Here is a 20,534-nt window from a genome sequence, read left to right on the forward strand (position 1 = left end):
TGTGGGGGCTGTACGGCTGAAGCTGAGACAGAGCTGGGCGTGGTCTACACACTGCAATCTGGCACTTGGGGAGTACAGGCAGGAGGACTCAAGCTGGAGTCCAGTCTGGAAACACAAATTTGTGGCCAGTCTCAGCTGTATGTGTAATAAGATCTAGTCTTAAGAAAAAAAGTTAAAAATAATTCAGGGAAGGAAGGTGAGGCAGATTTAAAAAAATAAAAAAGCACTGTGTAACGAAAGGTTAAAGAGGTAGCCTGATTTAGGTAAGAGCTTTGTGGACCAGAGCTGGAGCTGTAGAACTGGACGGAGTACCAATGAGGATGGCAAAGAAGAGACACATAAGGCACAAGTATTTTAAGACTAAAATTCAAGAAGCTGGGGACAGAGGGAAGGTGCTAGGGGTCCAACAGAGGCTCATGGTGCATCCGGTTTCTCCACAGCAACCTGAGCACACACCTCTGTGTGTGTGTGTGTGTGTGTGTGTGTGTGTGTGTAAAATCATACCCCCCCACCTCCCGAAAAGAAATCCTGGAGAATGATTCCCGGCTCCACAAGTAGACAGCAAGGCCTGTACCATCACAGGAAAAGAGCACACAGAAGCCTGCTTGCCTAAGGCAGCCAGGGCCTGATGGAACTCAGAATAGGACCTGGACAATGAGAAAACTCTCCAACATCTCAGGCCTGACATTGTGTGCGAGATGGAAATAGCCCACAGCTCAAAGAATCTGCTCTATAGTAGACTTAGGTAACTATAGCAACAGCAAAGCCCAAACCTGATTAGACTTCACAGTCTGACAGAGTACTTACAAGTGTTCATTCCCCAGGGTAAATACTCTTATTATTTTACACAGTGACCAGAACTCACTTTTAAAGAGAAACCGAGTCTTATGTGACAGCTCAGGCCTCTAATCCTTGAACTTCAGAGCAGAGGCAGGAGGATCAGGAGTTCAAGGACAGCTAGCTGTCTTGGTTGCTCTTTTTTTTTTAAGTACTGTAATAAGGCATCATGACCAGTACAACTCATAGAAGAAAGAGTTTATTATGGGGCTTACATGCGGAGGGGGAGCCCACTATCATCATTGTGGGAACAAGAAGGAAGGCGTGGCACTAGGGCAGAGGCTGAGAGCTTGGCCCACAAGTACTAGGAAGAAAGAGAGCTAACTGGAGATGGCACCTCCTGAGGTCCCACCCCTAGTGATGCACCTCCTCCAACAAGGCCACACTTCTAATACTTCCAGCAACTGTGGACTAAGCATCAAAATATATGAGCCAATAGTGCCATTCTCATTTAAACCACAACTGAGCAAGCTTGGTTATCTATCAAGTCAGAGTTATATGAGATCCTGTATTTAAAAAAAAAAAAAAAAAAAAAGACAAAAAGAAGAGCGTTGGAGATGTGGTCCCAGGGGTTGACCACACGCCCGGTTTTGATCCATACTACAGTATAAAGCAGAGCTTTGTGAAGGATGCCTGTGATCCCAGCACTCAGGATCAGGTAGGTGGATCAGAATTCCAGCCAGCCAGCTAAGCAGACAGAATGTGGTGGTTTGTATATGCTTGGCCCAGGCACTATTAGGAAGTTGGAGTAGGAATGTTCTTGTTGGAGGAAGTGCATCACTGTTGGGTGGGCTTTGAGACCCTCCTCCTACCTGTCTGGAAACCAGTCTTTTCCTGTATGCCTTTGGATCAAGATGCTGGATTTTCAGCTCTTCCAGTCCCACATCTGCTTGGATACTGCCAACCTTCTACCTTGGTGATAATGGACTGGACCTCTGAACTTGTAAGTCAGATGTTGTCCGTATGAGTTGCCTTGGTCACAGTGTCTCTTCACGGCAATGGAAACCCTAAGACACAGGCTAAAGCAGATCTTCACCTCTCCCTCCAGTCTCACCTCCAGTTCTGTAGGAACCACCTGCTGAGGCCTTTCCTTACTGCCCTCCATTCCCAGGGGATTAAGTAGATCCTAGTGGAACACCCTGTTTTCCTCCCTCATGTGAACCCCTTAATACTCCCTCCTAGCCCATTCACATTCCCAAATGTAAGCTGCCAATAACTGGGGTTTTATTGCTGCAAACAAACAATATGATCAGAACAACTCTTTTAAAGGAAAACATTTCATTGGAGAGGGCTTACAGGTTCAGAGGTTTAGTCCATTCTTGTCATGGTGGGAAGCATGGCAGTATGCAGGCAGACAATGTTGGAGAGGTAGCTGAGAGCTCTATACCTAGATCAGTAGGCACAGGGAAAGAAAGTGACACTGTGCCTGGCTTGAACTTCTAAAACCTCAAAGCCCACTCCCAGTGACATACTTCCTCCAACAAGGCCACACCTCCAATAATGCACCATTTACGAGTCTTTGGGGGGTATTTTAATTCAAACCAACACACTCAGAAACTCAGAATTCCCTACCAGGAAACACCTAGCCACCACACTCTCCTAAGAACAAGAGAAGGCAACAGAAACCAAGAAACAAAGGAACCAAACAAACCAAAAACAAAAAACAAACAAAAAAACAACAACCAACCAACCAAATAAACAAACAAAAAACCCCAAAACCCAAAGACAAGACCAGGTATCAGCACCTAGAATAGAATTACAATCTTCCTAAACCCAGATGCCAGTATGAAAACACAGTAACTGACAAGAAAATATGCCTCCACTGGAGTCCAGCAACCATACAACTCTCCTTTCTTCCACCCTCTCCACTCCTTTTCTTCTACCCTTTCAATCCCCTAACATTAGATGAGAGAAAATAGATAGAGATGAAAAGAAAGAGCTCCCAGAATAAAGTCAGGTCAGAACGAGGATGACATTAATGTTAGACTGCTTTCTTAACACACAATAATCAAAGCACTAAATGTACAGAACACCCACCAACAAAAAGAATATTAAAAGCTGCAAGGGAAAAAGACCCTGTATCATATAAAGGCAGACCTAGTAGAATAATATCTGACTTCTCAATGGAGACTTTAAAAGCCAGAAGGAACTGGAAAGAAGTTCTACAAACTCTAAGGGACCACATATGCCAGCCCAGACTACTACACTCAACGAAACTTCAACCACAATAGACAGAGCAAAGAATACTCATCCATTGCTGGAATGAGTGAAAACCTGTAGAGCCACTATAAAGATAGGTATAGCAATTCCTCGGGATGATGGAAACTGATGCCCCTCAAGATTCAGCTACACCATTCTTGGGCAGATCCCCAACGCATGCTTCATCCTAGCAGAGACACTTGCTCAACCATGTTTACATAGTGGTTAGAAATTGGAACCTAGATGTTCCTCAACAGAAGAATGGATAGAGAAAACACTGGATATTTACACGGGAGCATTACTCAGACTTTAAAAAGAATGAATTCATGAAATTAAATAGACAGAACTAGAAAAATCATCCTGAGTGATGTATTCTAGACCCAGACATAAATATGGTGTGTACTTTCTTATCTGTGAAGATAAGCTATTAAATCAATGATAACCAAGCTACAAACCAGAGAACCACAGAAGCTAGGTATAAAGTAAGGGACTAGGGGAGACCAATATATCTAATTAGGAAAGGTAAGTAGAATGGTTAGTTATGGATGGATGGGAGGCTGGGAAAAGAGGATCAAGTTGACGGGGGAGAGAATACAAGAAGAGACAGCTAAAATTACAGCCCATTTGAAGAGCATTATGGAAATCTACTATGACAGAAACTGCCTAAAATCTGTACATATATGATGGTGATTTAAATGAAATCATCAAATAATGCGGGAGATAGATCCTCAATTGGATATCTTTTATTATCAAATAGAACTTCTAGTCCTGGGATTGGGTTACATCTAATTGAGTTGTTGGCCAACAAAGTCCCATGGGAATTCCCAAACAACCCAGGCTGTTGCCAAGACTATATAGACTGTTCTGTACAAACTGACTGCAAGGCTCCACTACTAAAGACAACACCTACACAACGTACTGAACATGGAGAAGTCAAGCTGATGCTTACATAGTGAATACTCCTGTGTTCTAGCATCTGTGGTACAGAAAGGTACTCTGCATGTTACCTAAAGAGAAATGGAAGTAACGAGCCAGCTACAAAACCGTGAGTTGACAGTGATGTCTGCGGAGTATGCTAGGGGGAATAATCAAACAACACCTGATGTATTAGAAGTCAGGGTTCTCTAGAGTCACAGAACTTATGGAATACACATATATATTCCATATGATAATGTACAGGCAGCTGTCTAGCTAATCCAACAAGGGTCAGCTGTGAATGGAAAGCCCATGAATCTAGTAGTTACCCAGTCCCACAGGCAAGAGTGTCTTAGCTGGCCTTTTGTATCTGCTGGAATCATGAATAAGTAGGCTCCAATGCCAGTGAAAGAAAGGTGTGCCAGCGAGGCAAGGGATGCAGGCAAACAGCAAGAGCTTCTTTCTCCTTCCCCTATATCATGCAGGTTTGCAGTAAAAGGTGTGGTCCAGGTTAAAGGTACATCTTCCCACCGTGAGATCAGGGTCAAAAGTGTGAGTCTCCCTATATGAGAGGTCTGGACTAGAAGTGGATTCCTTCACTTTAAAACAAGCAAGCATAAAATCTCTCACAGGCATGCCCTCCACTTCTGGATTATAGTTCAATCCAGATATAATCAAGTTAACAATCGAGAGCAGCTACCACACTGGATTTGACTTAAGGCCCACTCTACGAGTTGGAACCCATACCCAACACTGCCTGGATGACCAAAAACCTGAGATTGGATAGTCTAGAGACCCAAGCCAAATACTACTGGTCTAAAAATTGGGGGGTGGAGGTGGCGCAATAACGTTATTCCTAATACATTTTGCTAAACTCACAGATCAGTGTCTTACTCAGCCATCATCACAGAAGCTGCCTTCTGCAGCAGATGGGAACAAATACAGAGACTCACGGCCAGACATTATGAAGAGAATCAAAGACCTTGGACCACTCAGCCCTAAAAGGGATATCTCCATCCAAACCCTCCCCACAGGGCTCAGGGAAACCCACAGAAGAGGGTAAAAGCCAGAAGGGATAGAAGACACCAAGAAAACAAGGCCTTCTAAATCAACATTAGCAAAGCTGCAATGAACTCACAGAGACTGAGACAGTACGCACGGAGCCTTCACCTCCACCACACTGTAGTGGGTCCTCTGCATATACAGTAGAGATTGCAGTTTAGTGTTTTATGGGATCCCCGAGTATGAGAATGAGTGAGTCTCTGTTTCTTGTGCCTTCTCTTATTTCCTTCTGTTTTATCCAATTCCAATGTATTGGTTTTTGTTTTGTCTTATTATATTTTGATATTATCCCTTAGAAGCCTATTTGTTTTCTAATGAGAGACAGGAAGGGAGTAGACTTGGATGAGAAGGGAAACTCTAATCAGGAGATATTGTGTGAGAAAAACAAAGTCTATTTTCAATGAGAGGAAGGAAAAAAAAAGTTAAGGTCATTGTCAGCTACATAGTAAGTTCAAGGGCTATCTAGGCTGAGACCCTATCTCAAAGGCCGAGGCAAGGAGCAGAGGGCAGTTCGATGGCTCAGAGGAGAAAGGCCCTAGCCACATCACCTTAGCAACTGAAAGTGCATCACAGGAACCCACACAAAGGTGGGAGGAAACAAGCTCCACAATGTTGTCTGTGATCTCCACTCCAGTACAATGACACACAAGGCCTCTCCCATAATAAAAATAACATCGTACAAGAAAGAAAACATGTTTTATTTAACTGATTACAAGGAAAAAGTATTATCACAACCATCTGTAATGGGATCTGATGCCCTTTTCTGGTGTGTCTGAAGACAGCAACAATGTATTCACATAAAATAAATTAATTAAAAAAAAAAAAAGAAAGAAAAAGAAGAGATTCAGGCTAAAGGTTGGGTAACACAATACCATGATAAAGTCTAGGGGCTGGAGAAATGGCTAAATGGCTAAGAGCACTTCCTTTTCTTACAAAAGATCTGGGTTCGTTTCCCAGCACCTACATAGTGGCTCCTAACTGTCAGTAATTTCAGTTCCAGGGAGTCCAAGGGCCTCTTCTGGCTTTTGCAGGCACTATACTACATAAATAATGCACTTTAATATGTGCAGGCATACATGCATACACATAAAATAATAAGATATGTAAAAAAGTTACTGGAGAGATGGCCCAGCAGTTAAGAGCACTATTTTTCCAGAGGACCCAGGTTCAATTCCCAATACCCACATGGTGGCTCAAAATCAGTGTAACTCTCGTTCCAGGGGATTCAATGCCTCCCGACCCAGTGCATCAATCACCAATAAACAAAATACACCACAGGCTTGCCATTGGCCAATCTGATGGGAGGGAGCATTGTCTCAATTGAAGTTCTCACTTCCTAGATGACTTCAGTTTGTGTCAAGTTGACATAAAAATTGCTACCATAACATGTACACATAAATACTTGCCAGGTGAATTCAGTGTCAACGTTACTCTAAAATGTTACCCTAAGTAACCAAGCAGAAAGATGCTGTGATGCATTTGTGTTGATGATTGCTTAAACATCCACTGTTGACCAGTGACAAGGCTTCTGGACACTAGGAGCTTATTATAATCATGTAACCACCTCCCACACAGTAGGCTGTTTAAGGAACAGTGGTAGTACGGGGTGAGCACATCTAACCTGCAAAGTGGACAAAACTACCAGGACGCACGGCTCTTCAGATACTGACAAACTGACAGCTAGTGATGCCTTCTCTTGCATTTCTGGGTAGGATCACTAGTCAACTCCAAGCATGGAGAATATTCTAAAGGAGAATGCAAATCAAAGCAGGAAGTGGCAAGGCTGGAGAGATGGCTCAGTGGTTAAGAGCACTTGCTGCCTTTCCACAGGACCTGAGTCTGGCTCCTAGTACCTATACATATCACATGGCTCACAAGTGTCTGTAACTTCAGCTCCAGGAAGCCTCTGGCCTCCCTGGGCACCTACGCTCCTAAACACATTCTTACATATAATTAAAAATAATAAAAATATATATTTAAAAAATAACATTTAAAAATAAATATTTAGTCTCTTCTAATATTTGTGCAATAAAGTATCAAACATTTGTACTATAAGATTAGATTCTAGTAATTTCCAAACTCACTCCATTCTCTTCTGAACATGGTAAAAAGATCTTAAAAGAGAAACGAGGCGTAATTCTTGAACTGTCCTGTAAATGCCAGATATTAAGAGAAAAAATATTTTACTTTATTGATCTGATGAGGATAAAAATGACAGAAAACAATGCCAGCTGACTGCTCCGTCACTGACACTATCCCGGCCTATCCTACTTCAGCACTTAGCCACCCTGCCTGTGCTGCTGGCTGCTACTGCCATCTAGCAGCAGATCCAACAATAAGAGAATGCAGGGCTTACTCAGGATCTGTGGCCTGGCCTCCAGACAACGTAGTCAGAGTAACAAGTGTTTCTGATGCGGACTTTGACAACCAAAATTGAACTGAATTTTTCTCAGGAGTTTCTCTCTCCATGGGCAATATAAATTATTTCCATGTGAGCCTCTAGACCTTTTTTTTTTAACCTCAATTCTAATCTCTCTTTAAAATTCCAACTCCATTACTCTAGAGCAGTGGTTCTCAACGTATGGGCTGTGACCCCTTTGGGGTCATATATAAGATATTCTGCATATCATAGATTTTATTAATGTAGCAAAATTACAGTTATGAAGTAGCAGTGAAAATAGTTTTATGGTTGAGGTCACCGAAACATGAGGGACTGTATTAAAGAGGTACAGCCTTGGGACCCTTAGGAACCACTGCATTAGAGTCTGCTTAAATCCCTACACACATTTGTATGTGCTACCAAATTTTCAAATATATCCAAAGTGGACTCTCCTATGGTTTGTCTCTGTTAACTTTAAATCCTATGCATCCAGGCTCAAAATCCAATCACCGCTGATGAAGGAGAAGAGGAAACTAGTTCATGTCAATATTTACCTGTTACCATCCTCTCATCTGCAGCAACCTTACTCTAACACACAGGAAGGACAGGAAATTCTTCAGCTAGACCAGTGGCTCTCAACCCACCTAACGCTGCTGTGAGTCCCCAACCTAGAGCTCACTCTGTAGACCAGGCCTGCCTTTAACTCACAGATACCCTCCTGTGTCTGCCTCCCAAATGTGAAGATTAAAGGCATGAGTCATCACATCTGGCTAACAAAGTGTTTAATAATGACAAATATCATGATCTGTCTTTTTGTTGTTTCTGTATGAACTACAAGTAGTAAATTAAAGTTTATACTTACAAATGACTGTATTTTATACCTATCAACATTACAGGCAAAATGTGTCACTCAATAAAGTATTTTTCCAACAAGAATTACAAAAAAGATTGCTATTCTTTCCCAAGAATTCCACCTCCTTTAAGTCACCCATCTCCTACCCTTGCTTCAAGATTCACTTCAAAATCTACTGGCTACATAAAGTTCCCATTAATCATGCACAAAGTGAATTTTAACTTCCTCGAAATACCAATATATTGTGATATTCATGCAGTAATAACTGTATGCCAAGTAACTACAAGTGTTATTTGTATTTTACACGTTTTAAATTGTTTCTGCCTACTAAAGAATTAGAAACACATTTCTCAATCCCTTTTTGTTTGTTTACAAGGCAGCGTCTCACTCTGCAGCTCTGGCCGGTCTGTTACTCACTATGTGCTTGTTGGCAAGCCTTGAACTCACAGCAATCTTCCTGCCCCCGCCTCCGCCTCCTCAGAGGATTACAAGTGTGTGTCACTACATCTGACTTGCAATCTTTTTGTATCAATCTGTAGCTGAGTAACACTACTTTCTCAGTAGAGGAAGACAAAGAGACAAAGAATTATTCACATATATGTAAAACAAAGGCAGATTTAACAGGAAGACCACAAAACCACCCTAAAGTCTCAGGAAAACAATTTAACTCCCCTCCCACCATTGTTTTTTTTTTTTTTTAAAGAAAGTAGGTTTCTGCACAAGAAAAAAAAATTATAAAGTAACAATATTGATAAACCATCCATAATCACAGCTTTGAGATGTCAGTTCCTGCCAGCCTTCATTCTCTTACAACTCCATGCCTTAGTTAGGGTTCCTATTGTGATGAAAACCATGACCAAGGCAACTTATGAAGGACAGGGTTTATCTGGGTTACACTTCTCTATCACTGTTCATCAACAAGGGAAGTCAGGACAGGAACTCAAAGAGTGCTCGAGCCTGGCTAATAAAGCTGAAGCAGAGGCCATAGAGGGTGCTGCTTTCTAGCTTGTTCCTCCTGGCTTGTTCAGCCTGCTTTCTGAGGACTGGACCCTCCCACATCAATCGCTAACCTAGAAAATGCCCTCTAGGCTTGCCTACAGCCCACTCTTTTTCTTTTCTTTTTCTTTTTTTTTTCTTCGAGACAGGGTTTCTCTGTGTAGCCCTGGCTGTCCTGGAACTCACTTTGTAGACCAGGCTGGCCTCGAACTGGGAAATCTGCCTGCCTCTGCCTCCCAAGTCCTGGGATTAAAGGTGTGCGCCACCACTCTTAAGGAGACGTTTCCTCAGTTGAGTCTCCTTCCTCTCCCTGACTCCAGCTTTTTACAGCTTGACATAAATGAGCCAGCACACTCCAGGAAGGCGGGATGGAGGAAGCTAAGGGATTGGTCAGATTTCAATATTTCAATATCTTCAGAGAGCATTCAATAAACAATAATGTATTTTCTAGCTACTTCAAGAAACTCAACAAGTATTCAAAATGTTTTTATTTTACAAAAAAAAAAAAAAAGATAGGATAATCTTAGATTTCCAGAATGCAGTAAGTACTTTATGACATTATATTTTTCATAAAACACAAACCTACACATTAATCATTTAAGATTAAAAATAGCCCAATGATTCATAAATTGCATTACTTGAGAATGGCTCAGAGGACCGTGATAGTCTCAAGTTCCTTTCTTAGTTCTCAATTAAGACTCAAAAATACTTTGTAATCTTAAAGAGAAACTTTAGAGTAACTTCAAAATATAATTCAGTGCTACATTAAGTCTAGAAGCATCACAGGTGGGGGAAAACGTGAAATAAAATAATCTCAACCTTTATTTTCTTTCTTCCTTACTGGAAAACAGATTCCTGCTATGCATGCTGACAACTTTAAGTCTGACTAACACAGGTCGAAGGTTGCAAGGAGAAAAAGGAGGGCTTTAGAGAAATCATGACCAAGATACAAACCGACAGCAACCGGGAAGTACAAACATGGGCGAGGGAGAGACATTCATTTCGGTGGTGTAGTGGATATAACAGGTCCTCAAGCTCCTGGAAATAACCCTCATTAAATTCAGACATGAAATCTGAGGTGGACCTAGTCGTGAGGAGTCATCAGGAAGGGGACAAGAGAGGACACAGGAGGAACTTATATATGGCTAAGCTATGTATATGAAAATGTCATAAATCCACCAACTAAACTTAATATATGCTCACAAAAATATATTAACACAGAAGGAAATGAAGGCACATCCAAGAGCTCACATGCATGAGCTGAATCAGCAGTAACACAGATAACAGGAGCTGGCTTTAAGGGAAAACAGCTGTATAGGACTTACCCTTGCTAACTTTTGCTGGGAGGTGAGGGGGAAGGGCGAGGATGAGGACACCACCACAATGACAATGGCACAACTAGCAGCAATCCCTGGACCCTGATATTTTTAAATTCCCACTCACAGCTATTTATTGGTTCTTTGGGGCGCATCGGTGATATAACATGCACTGAGTTCTTGCCATACTCCACATGCAGTTCTAAATGTCTTTTATACATCATACCTTGTTCAACTTTCTGGGAAGTCCTAGAAAGTGAGTACGTTTGCAGTGTGAGCTTTTATTGCTATTTCTTTTCTTTGATCATTTATTTTTCTGTCTACAGGCTGCCTCAAACCTGCAGTGATCCTCTCACCTCAGCCACTCAAGTTCTTGGATTACAGGTGTGCACGAGCACATCTGGGCGTCACATCTGCTGCTCCCAGTTTATAGTCAAGTGAGGCCAAACAGGCTTGCACACTTTTCTGCCATTGCAGGGGCTTAGGTGTAGCAGGACCACCATAGTTAAAGGTTTGCGTGAGTATGCTCAGTACCAACCTGGGCAACGTTGTGATACCCTGTTCCATACCCTATGTATGAAAAACCGAAAAATTAAAAGGGGCTAGGAATATAGCTCAATGACAAAACTCACACACACACAAAAAAAAAATCACAAAGTCCTGGGTTCTAGTCCGGAGGGGCTGGGGCGGGGCATTCAACCACAAACTCAAAGATCAGAACAGAAGTGTGATTCTAAGGAGTAACCCCCCCCCCCATGCATCTCCCCTACTCTCCCGTTAGCTACTGGAGTCTGAGCTTAGGCAAAGCCTATACAACGGTCTCTCTGCAGTCCCTGATGTCCTGAAACTCACTATGTAGGCAAGGCTGACCTCAAACTCAGACATCCTCTGCCTCTGCCTCCAGAGTACTGTGATTAAAAATGTGTGCTGCCGCCGGGCGTGGTGGCGCACGCCTTTAATCCCAGCACTCGGGAGGCAGAGGCAGGCGGATTTCTGAGTTCAAGGCCAGCCTGGTCTACAGAGTGAGTTCAGGACAGCCAGGGCTATACAGAGAAACCCTGTCTCGAAAAACCAAAAAAAAAAAAAAAAAAGTGTGCTGCCATGCCCCACAAGGCCTAAACTCTTAAAACACTTCCTAATAGTGTCTTTCAAATAGTAAGGGATATATTTTACTTTATTTTTATATGCCTTAGAAAATCATACATATGGTAAAAAAAAAAAAAAAGTAACTTAAAATCGTAGCTAAAACAGCAATGAAATACTATTTTATGACTACCTAATCCAAACTAGCAGCTGGTACTGATCATCTTGTGATCAAATTAGAATACTGTCCTAGTGACAGTGTGAATGTTTTATCAACAGTTTGCAACACCTTGGAAACAAAACACTCTACAGGTCGGCTATCTGTGAACTATACTCTAGGTAACTCAGCACTTACAGCTTGGTGAAGACATGTATTTTACAAAGCGTTTGAAAATGTCCATTCAAAAGCTAGGTATATAGTGATACACATCTTTAAACCCAGTATTCAGAGTTCTGAGCTCTGAGTTAGAGGTCAACCTGGGCTACATAGTGAGTTCCAGGAGAGTCATGGGTATAGAGACCCTGTCTTAAAAAAAGGGAGTCATTCAAACATAAAGTAATACTAAGCATTTTATTTATATTTATTGAAATTAATCAGCATAATTCAAACAACCAAACATCCTACTGTTAAAATATATAAAGAATATACTTGCCGGGCGTGGTGGCGCACGCCTTTAATCCCAGCACTCGGGAGGCAGAGGCAGGCGGATTTCTGAGTTCGAGGCCAGCCTGGTCTACAAAGTGAGCTCCAGGACAGCCAGAGCTATAAAGAGAAACCCTGTCTCGAAAAACCAAAAAAAAAAAAAAAAAGAATATACTTTTGAGAAGCCGTCATACTAAATGTAAAATTTTTTAATGTGATGAAAGTATCAATGAGAGAGAGAGAGAGAGAGAGAGAGAGAGAGAGAGAGAAACAGCTCAGTGAGTGAGTAAAGGCGCTTGCCATCGAGCCTGGTAACCTTTGCTTCATCCCTAGAACGCATTTGGTAGAAGGAGAAACAACGCCTTCAAGCAAAAGAAAATATAAAAGAAAGAAAATTAAACACCAGCCAGCATGTGAAGTATTCTCTTCTAGATACTTATGTCACATTAATAATTAATACCATCAAGTAAGTCAAGGGGAGGAATTTTATTCAATTAACAGTGTTTATCAAGTACAGGTTTCAGCCCTTCAAATATTCACAACAAATAAGAGGTGCTTACTGCTATTCAATTTCACAGCTGGGGAAACTGAAGCATAAACAGAGCAGTTAAAAATAAACAGAAGAGGGCTGGTGAGATGGCTCAGCCAGTAAGAGCACTGACTACTCTTCCGAAGGTCCTGAGTTCAAATCCCAGAAACCACATGGTGTCTCACAACCACCCGTGAAGAGACCTGACACCCTCTTCTGGCACATCTGAAGACAGCTACAGTGTGCTTATATATGATAATAAATAAACCTTTAGGCGGGAGCGAGCTGGGACTGAGCAAGCAGGGTTGACCGGAGCGAGCAGAGGTCCTAAATTCAATACCCAAAAACCACATGAAGGCTCACAACCATATGTACAGCTACAGTGTACGCACATGCATAAAGAGATAGTGATGACTCGGGAATAAGCAGAGCAGTCTCACTAAAATCCTGTGTTCTTAACCACTACCTCTGCTGTCATTCAAGAAATGGTAAGTCCTTTTTTATTTTGTTTTATTTTTTGTTTATTTTGAAACAGGGTCTCACTATGCAGCCCTGGCTAGTCTGGATTCACTATGTACATCAGGCTAACCCTGCACTCCACGGTTCTCTCTCCTCTGCCTCTGGAGTCCTGAGGTGAGACGTATGCATGACTACACCCAGCCATAAACTTTTTATTAGAAGAGACAGCAAGGAGTTGGAGATGTAGCTCAGTGCAAAAATCACTTGTTCAAGTATGGGGGGGGGGCAGTATTCCATCATCAGCACATCTACAAAGACAACGAAGAAGATTGTGGGTACAATCTTGAACAACACAAGAGTGAGAGAGAGTGTGAGAGAGAGAGCTCACACTGAAGCAGAAGGAAAACAAATTTGAAGCCACCCAGGACTAAAGTTTGTCAGATAAATAAACATCAAATAGAGACTGTAGCCATAATTATGTCAATTATGTACCCACTTAGTCCTTGAAGACAAGTGTTTTTCCCTCCTTCCCTTTCTTTACCTAGCATTTTAAACCCTAAAAACCTATTAAAATGTTAAGTACTAAATTACTTTCTCAAACTTACAGAAAGAGGAACACCCAGTGACTTCCAGAAAACATCCAGAATATGTAGTAGTGTTCCCTTACCCTTTAATACTGTGCATCATTTACCCAGAAACATGGAAAGGGATGTGATGTGTAACTTCAAAGAACATAAGGTTCCCAACCATCCCTAGGCCAAGACTGCAGTGTTCTAGCCAGAGGGGAAAAGGGAAAGGGCTCCTGGCTGAATACCATCTGCTCAGCAGAGCCTTCCTGCCCAGGGTCCCTCCACTTCGCCCTCCCTCCCTTTACTTCAGGGACTCATAACAGTGCATGCCTATTATCCCAGCACTCCAGAGGCTGAGGCAAACGAGATAGTTCAAGGATAGCTTGGGCTACATAGTAAAACAATGTTTCAAGGTGAGAGAAAATAGGAGCTTGAGGATATAGCAGTTTGGTAGAGCGTTCCCCTAGCGTGTACAAAGTCCTGGGTTCATTACCTCATAAAACCTGCCGTGGCTGATGAATGCCTGTAAACACAGCAGGTCATCCTTGGCTACAAAGTAAATTTAAAATCAGAGGGAAAAAAGCAAAAAGGGCCAGGTGATGCTGGCCCACACATTTACTCCCAGCACTCCTGGCACCCAGCCTGGAGATTCCAGGAAAAAAAAAAAAAAAATGAGGGCTACAAAGAAAAACCCAGTCTTGGAAAAAAACAGGGGGTGGAGGGAGTGTAGAGACAGACAGAGAGACAAAAGGTACACAGGGATGCACAATCCAACCAGCCTTGATGACACAGGCCTACATGAGACACTGTGTCAAAAATAAATAGTTTAATATTAACATTCTCTTCTGTTTATTATGTCACATTAACAATTAATAACATTGAATAAAGTTAATGAGAAAAATTGAAGAGACTGATTAAACCACTGGCTTGTCAGCGCCAAAAGAAACAGGGACAGCCGGGCGTGGTGGCGCACGCCTTTAATCCCAGCACTCGGGAGGCAGAGGCAGGCGGATTTCTGAGTTCGAGGCCAACCTGGTCTACAAAGTGAGTTCCAGGACAGCCAGGGCTATACAGAGAAACCCTGTCTCGAAAAAACCAAAAAAAAAAAAAAAAAAAGAAACAGGGACAAATGGCTAACTGTGGTGCCTATTAACATACCAAAGAGCATGCTAGCCTCTAGGTTCCCTCAACAAGGCTGGCTCACAATGCTGCCGGTTCTACAGGGATTAAACGTAAAAGACTGTGCCAGGCACAAAGGAGATTTTAGAGGATTAGGAAACTAAGGACTCTCTGAGTTATAAATAGCTGGCTAGAAGGGGCTAGTCACACCAGCACAACAGATCAATAGCTAACAACCTGCTTAGTTATCCGAGCTATACCACAGACTTCTAGCTAATAGAATGTGAAAGAAAATAATCTAGGCCAATTCCAGGCCTGACCTCAGAAACTTCTCTCACACGTCTGTCTCCCGGTCCTTTCCCCCTCCTAATCAAACCAAACAAACACGAATCTTTATGAAGCTTTTATATGATGATTGCCTTACTGGAGCTGGGGTTTCATACACTTCCTCCAATGTATCTATGCTAGTACTTAGCAAACCAACACACCTGTCACCCCAAAACTATGAGTTTGAGCAAGAGAATGTCTGTGGGCTGCAGAGATGGCTTGGCAGTTAAGAGCACTGGCTGCTCTTTTCCAGTAGGTCCTGAGTTCAGTTCCCAGCAACCACATGGTGGCTCACAACCATCTGTAATGGGATCTGATGTCTTCTTCTGGTGTTTCTGAAGACAGCAACAGTGTGCTCATATACATAATAAATTAATAACATAAAGGTAATGCTTTTGAGTGAGGATAGGGGAAACTCTGAGGTCATTAGAGCTGCTGGGTTTTGCACAGAACAGGAAAGGAACCCAGTTCTCCATAAAGCCTACCATATATCTCAGAAGCAACAGGACTCCGAGATTTGAAGGGGTTGGGTTTTGTTATTGTTGTCTTGACACTGGGTCTCATGTAGCTCAGGCTGCCCTCAAACTCACCATGTAGCTAAGGCTAGACTTTGGATTCTGTCTACAACTTCAAGTTTCCCTCCTACCCTCAAACTTGGCCTTCTCCATGCAATACACTGTTGCTGCCAAGTGATTTGGCTGTCTGAAAGACTGGTTTCCTTATCATAAATTCCCATCACCTATCATCATGCATGGAAAGTGAGGGATATGTACAAAGCTATGACTACAGTAAACTGGGAAAGAAGCCTCAGAATAGCAAACTCTCTCAAGAACACTAGTGTTATGATCTCATAAATAATTCAAAATGGCATCCATCAAAACCATCATGAACTGCCAGTCACATGAATTCTTATGATGACACCTTTCTGAGTGATTAATACTAATTTTACAGCAAAGGATTATTCAGTTACCTCTGATGTTTGAGAGATGTTCAGGTCTTTCACAGAAGTTTGAAGGTCTACCTTACCAGTTACCTAACGTAAGCTTTTTCCTCTTAAAGTCCACACTACAGATTCCGCTATACCACAGGGTATTTTACCCTTCAGAGTCTTTGCAGAGGGCTGAGTAATGGTTCCCAAAGACACATAAGTCCTACCTAATCCCTAGAACACATCAGGACTCATTCTGACAAAAAAAGGCTTCACATTTCTAACTAAGCATAATGGAAAAAAAATAAATAAAATGGACTATCTTGGAAGGCTCTACATATCACAAGTTTCCTCAGAGGGGAGGGAGGCAGGGAGTGGAGACCTGGCTGGAGGAGGAGGAGGCAGATGGTGGTGGAAGCAGCCATTACTGACTGCTGCAAGAGGAAGGTGCTACAAGCAGGGTTCATCTGTAATCCCAGCACCTGGAAACTTAATACAGAAAGGTTACCGTGCATTCAAGGCCAGCAGGGGCTAGAGCAGGAAACCATCTCTAAGAGGTAAAAAGAGCCACGCCTAACCAATAGAGAAGCTCAAAAAGGCTAGAAAACACAGCTTCCCCAAGACTACCAAGAAGTTCAGGAGGCCTTTGATACCTTGACATTAGCCCAGTATCAAATTTTAGTTGAAAGATGATACATTCGTGTTGCTTATTTACCTATGTGCGCATGTCTGCGAGTGAACTGTGTGCTGGTGCCTGCAGAGGCCAGAAGTAGCTCCAGCTCCTCTGGAGCTGAAATGAATGAGCCTTGTGAGTTGCTCACTGTGGATGCTGGAGACGGAACCTGGGTCCTCTGCAAGAGCAGGAAGCTTTTACAGGTCGGGAGACAGCCCGGGGTCTCTCTCTGTAGCCCTGGCTGTTCCAGAACTCACTAGGTAGAACTTACTGGCCTTGAACTCAAGAGATCTGCCAGCACTCCTGTTGCTTCTGAGATATATGGTAGGTTTTATGGAGAACTGGGTTCCTTTCCTGTTTAATCCAGCATGCTGGGATTAAAGGCATAGACCACCATACCCTGTACAGAAACCATTCCTAGTCCCTGAGCCATCTCTTCAGCGCCACATGCATTCAGTCGTAAGTCACTACATCTGTAGTAATTTGTTATAGCAGCCATCTGAATCTGAAACTAATAAACCCTTTCAAAAGTTTAGGAATATTCAGCTATGGTGGCTTATGTGAAGCTGAGGCACTGGATTTGAGGCCAACCTAAGGTAAATGGTGAATTCAGGACAGCCTGGGGTATTGTGCAAGAGCCTGTTTCAAAAACAACAGGGCCAGTGGGAGTACTCATCTGATGACCTAAAGTTGATTCCCTGGACCTACAAGGGTGAAGTAGAGAGCAAATTCCCAAGTTGTCCTCTGACCTCCACAGCTGCAGTGCCATGTCTGTCTGTCTGTCTGTCTCTCTCTCTCTCTCACACACACACAATGTAATAAAATATTTAAAGACAGAAAGCTTAGCAGTGATCTGTATATATTCCAACTATACATTTGAGCTCGAGTCCAGACTAAAGTACAATGAGACTGTGAGGTTTTTTTTTCCCCTCCATTTGATTGTCTTTTGTTTTAGAGAGACCACTGAAAATGTAGAAATGTAGGGTTTCTGTTTTGTTTGTTCTTTTAGCATAAGAGTGGGAAAGAAAAAAAAAAAAACCATAACAACAACAAAAAGCTAATTCCAGCACTCGGGAGGCAGAGGCAGGTGGATTTCTGAGTTCGAGGCCAGCCTGGTCTACAGAGTTCCTGGACAGCCAGGGCTATACAGAGATACCCTGTCTCAAAAAAAAAAAAAAAAAAAAAAAAAAAAAAAAAAAAAAAACAACAACAACAAAAAGCAATGTCTTAAGCTGGATGTGGGACACTGGCCTTTAACCCCAACATGCAGGAGGCAGAGGCAGGTGGATCTGTGAGTTCAAAGCTAGCCTAGTCAACAAAGTTCTAGGTCAGCCAAAGCTATATAGGTTGAAGCCCTGCCTCAAAAACAAGAAAGATACACACATACACACACAATGTTTTCAGTTCTATTTATAATAAATAGAAGGTGCAGTTCGGTTGATGTGAAAGCCAGCACTTGAGAAAACACCAAGCACTTGAGAAAACACCAAGTTCTCTAAGTTTAGGGCTAGCCTAGTTTACAAAGTGAGTTCCAGGACCACCAGAACTACACAGAAACCCTGACTCCAAAACTCCAAACCAACCAACCAACCAACCCAACCAAATCTGAAAGTTGCAGAAAACAGTCAAGATGTTAAACAAAGGTGGACATGAGAGAAACCTCAACAGTCCCAGGGGCTGATGGTAAAAAGACGGGGCCAAGCACTTCTCACTTCTGCTCTCTAAATAATACTGTCCTGACCCCAAGATAGGCGGCTAAGTAGTCAACACAGAGCTTTCTCACTCACACTTACATTGTTAACTAGGCTGCATGAGTTTGCGGTCCTTAAACAAGAAGCAGAAACAGATATGGTTGATACCAATAACAGGGACTACAAGTCCACATCTTCACTGAATTATCACAACACTGAGAAGCAATTTGGCACTGACCATGCACTTTTTAACAACCTGATGATTGCAAAGTTAGGGACTAGACCTTTAGACTGATGCCTTCGTACTAGTTCATCTTACTTGGATAATAACCAATTAACTGGTTTCCTGGTATACTGTTTAGGATTTTAAAATAATTTCTTTTTTTTTTTTTCGAGACAGGGTTTCTCTGTATATCCCTGGCTGTCTTGGAACTCACTCTGTAGACTAGGCTGGCCTCGAACTCAGAAATCCACCTGCCTCTGCCTCCCAAGTGCTGGTATCGAAGGCATGCGCCACCACGCCCGGATTTAAAACAATTTCAAGTTAGGAAAGAAAACAGGAGCGTTTTACTAGTTGTGCTATCTTTAATTTTACATTTGTAGGAGCTGAATTCCCTCAATTTAAGTTGTCAGAGTTAGCCTAGATGAGACATTTCACAAAAATAAGATGCTGCCAGCACTGCCTCTTGGGTGGTTTTCGTTGTGAATTAGGGTTTGTGTGTGTGTGTGCGTGACAAAGTTTTCCTAAGAAGCACTGGTTAGCTGGAAACTCAAGAGAGCCTCGTGCCTCTACCTCCCTCCCAGTCAGTACTGGGATCCCCGGTGTGTATCACCACACCCGACCAGCACCTAGCTCTGTGGACAGCTGTGTGGCCTAGAGGACACGACACACGTAAGGCACTTAGCATAGTAGCCTGCATCACAGCACATACGACTTGGCTCCGCGTACCAAATTGAAAAAAAAAAAAAAAATCTGCTTTTTGATATGGAAAAAGGCCGGAGCCAGGAGGTGGGTGTGGGATGAGTGAGAGGAAGGGCAGGCAAGAGCGAGCAGGGACCTACCCACCCTTCCTCGAAACTGAAGCAGAGACCTTCGGGTGGCATGGACCCCACATCCTGACATCCAGGAGACCCACGCGGTCCCTGCGCATGCACGTGCTCCCTCTCACACCACCCGCTCCCCTTCTGCGCTCCCCGCCCAGGGCTCTCCACGCGCGTGCCACCCAGTGGCCGCCGGTCGAGAGAGCTGCCCGCCCTGCCCAGCAGAAAGTACCTCAGCAGCAAACCCCACACTGGAGCTGGAGAAAACACACGCTCTACCCTCGACCGGCTGGAACTCCGCCCTCCGGCTCTGATTGGGTAAAAATATAGAGGAAGCTGAAGCGGATTGGTCCATAGCACAGAGGCCGGACCATAACCAGCGGGCTCTACTGAAGCGGGAGCCGCGCGCCTTTGCTTGCTACCTTCCGATTGGACGAGGGCAGAAGGTCTGCGCATGCGTAACTCGGTCTACGGACCACGCCATACAACACCGCCCTCTAGGTCAGGTTAACGGAAGTCCCTGGGACCCAGCTTCCTGGTCGTGTGGCCAATAAAAGGCACGATCGTCACCGATTCCGCCTTTTCATGCGGATGTGGCTTTGCAGCTTCTTCCAGCACTTCTTCCGCTTCCTCGGACTCGGCTGGAAAGTTGTTTCGCGGACTAGAGGAGTGGGGGTGAGGCAGGATTTCGTGAATCTGAAATAACCACACGTGATCACAAAGCCTAGCGATACAGGCAGGTTTGAACGAGCAGTATCTGGCCTTCACTCCAGCATGGCTATGACTCAAGGTTGACAGGAGCGCTATTACAAAATCTGGAGGTAGTTTTGCCTCGGCCCCAGGTAACTCTGGGATTTGTAGTCCATAATGGTCAGGTCCCGTCTCATCTGACCTGTTTTGATGTTGCTTTTAAA

General features: G+C 43.1%; 1 protein-coding gene across 1 annotated transcript in view; it reads right to left on the reverse strand.

Annotated features, from left to right (window-relative positions):
- Wdr89 (WD repeat domain 89) overlaps nucleotides 1-19,905 on the reverse strand; it is a 38,361-nt gene extending 18,456 nt beyond the window's left edge. The window contains exon 1 of the mRNA XM_021179645.3: nucleotides 19,853-19,905. The gene's annotated coding sequence lies outside the window, so the exon portion shown is untranslated. The remainder of the gene's footprint in view (nucleotides 1-19,852) is intronic.
- Nucleotides 19,906-20,534: the final 629 nt, after the last annotated feature.

Source organism: Mus caroli, unplaced genomic scaffold (assembly GCF_978045245.1).
Source record: "Mus caroli unplaced genomic scaffold, Mus_caroli_1 scaffold_14, whole genome shotgun sequence".
Lineage (NCBI taxonomy): Eukaryota > Metazoa > Chordata > Mammalia > Rodentia > Muridae > Mus > Mus caroli.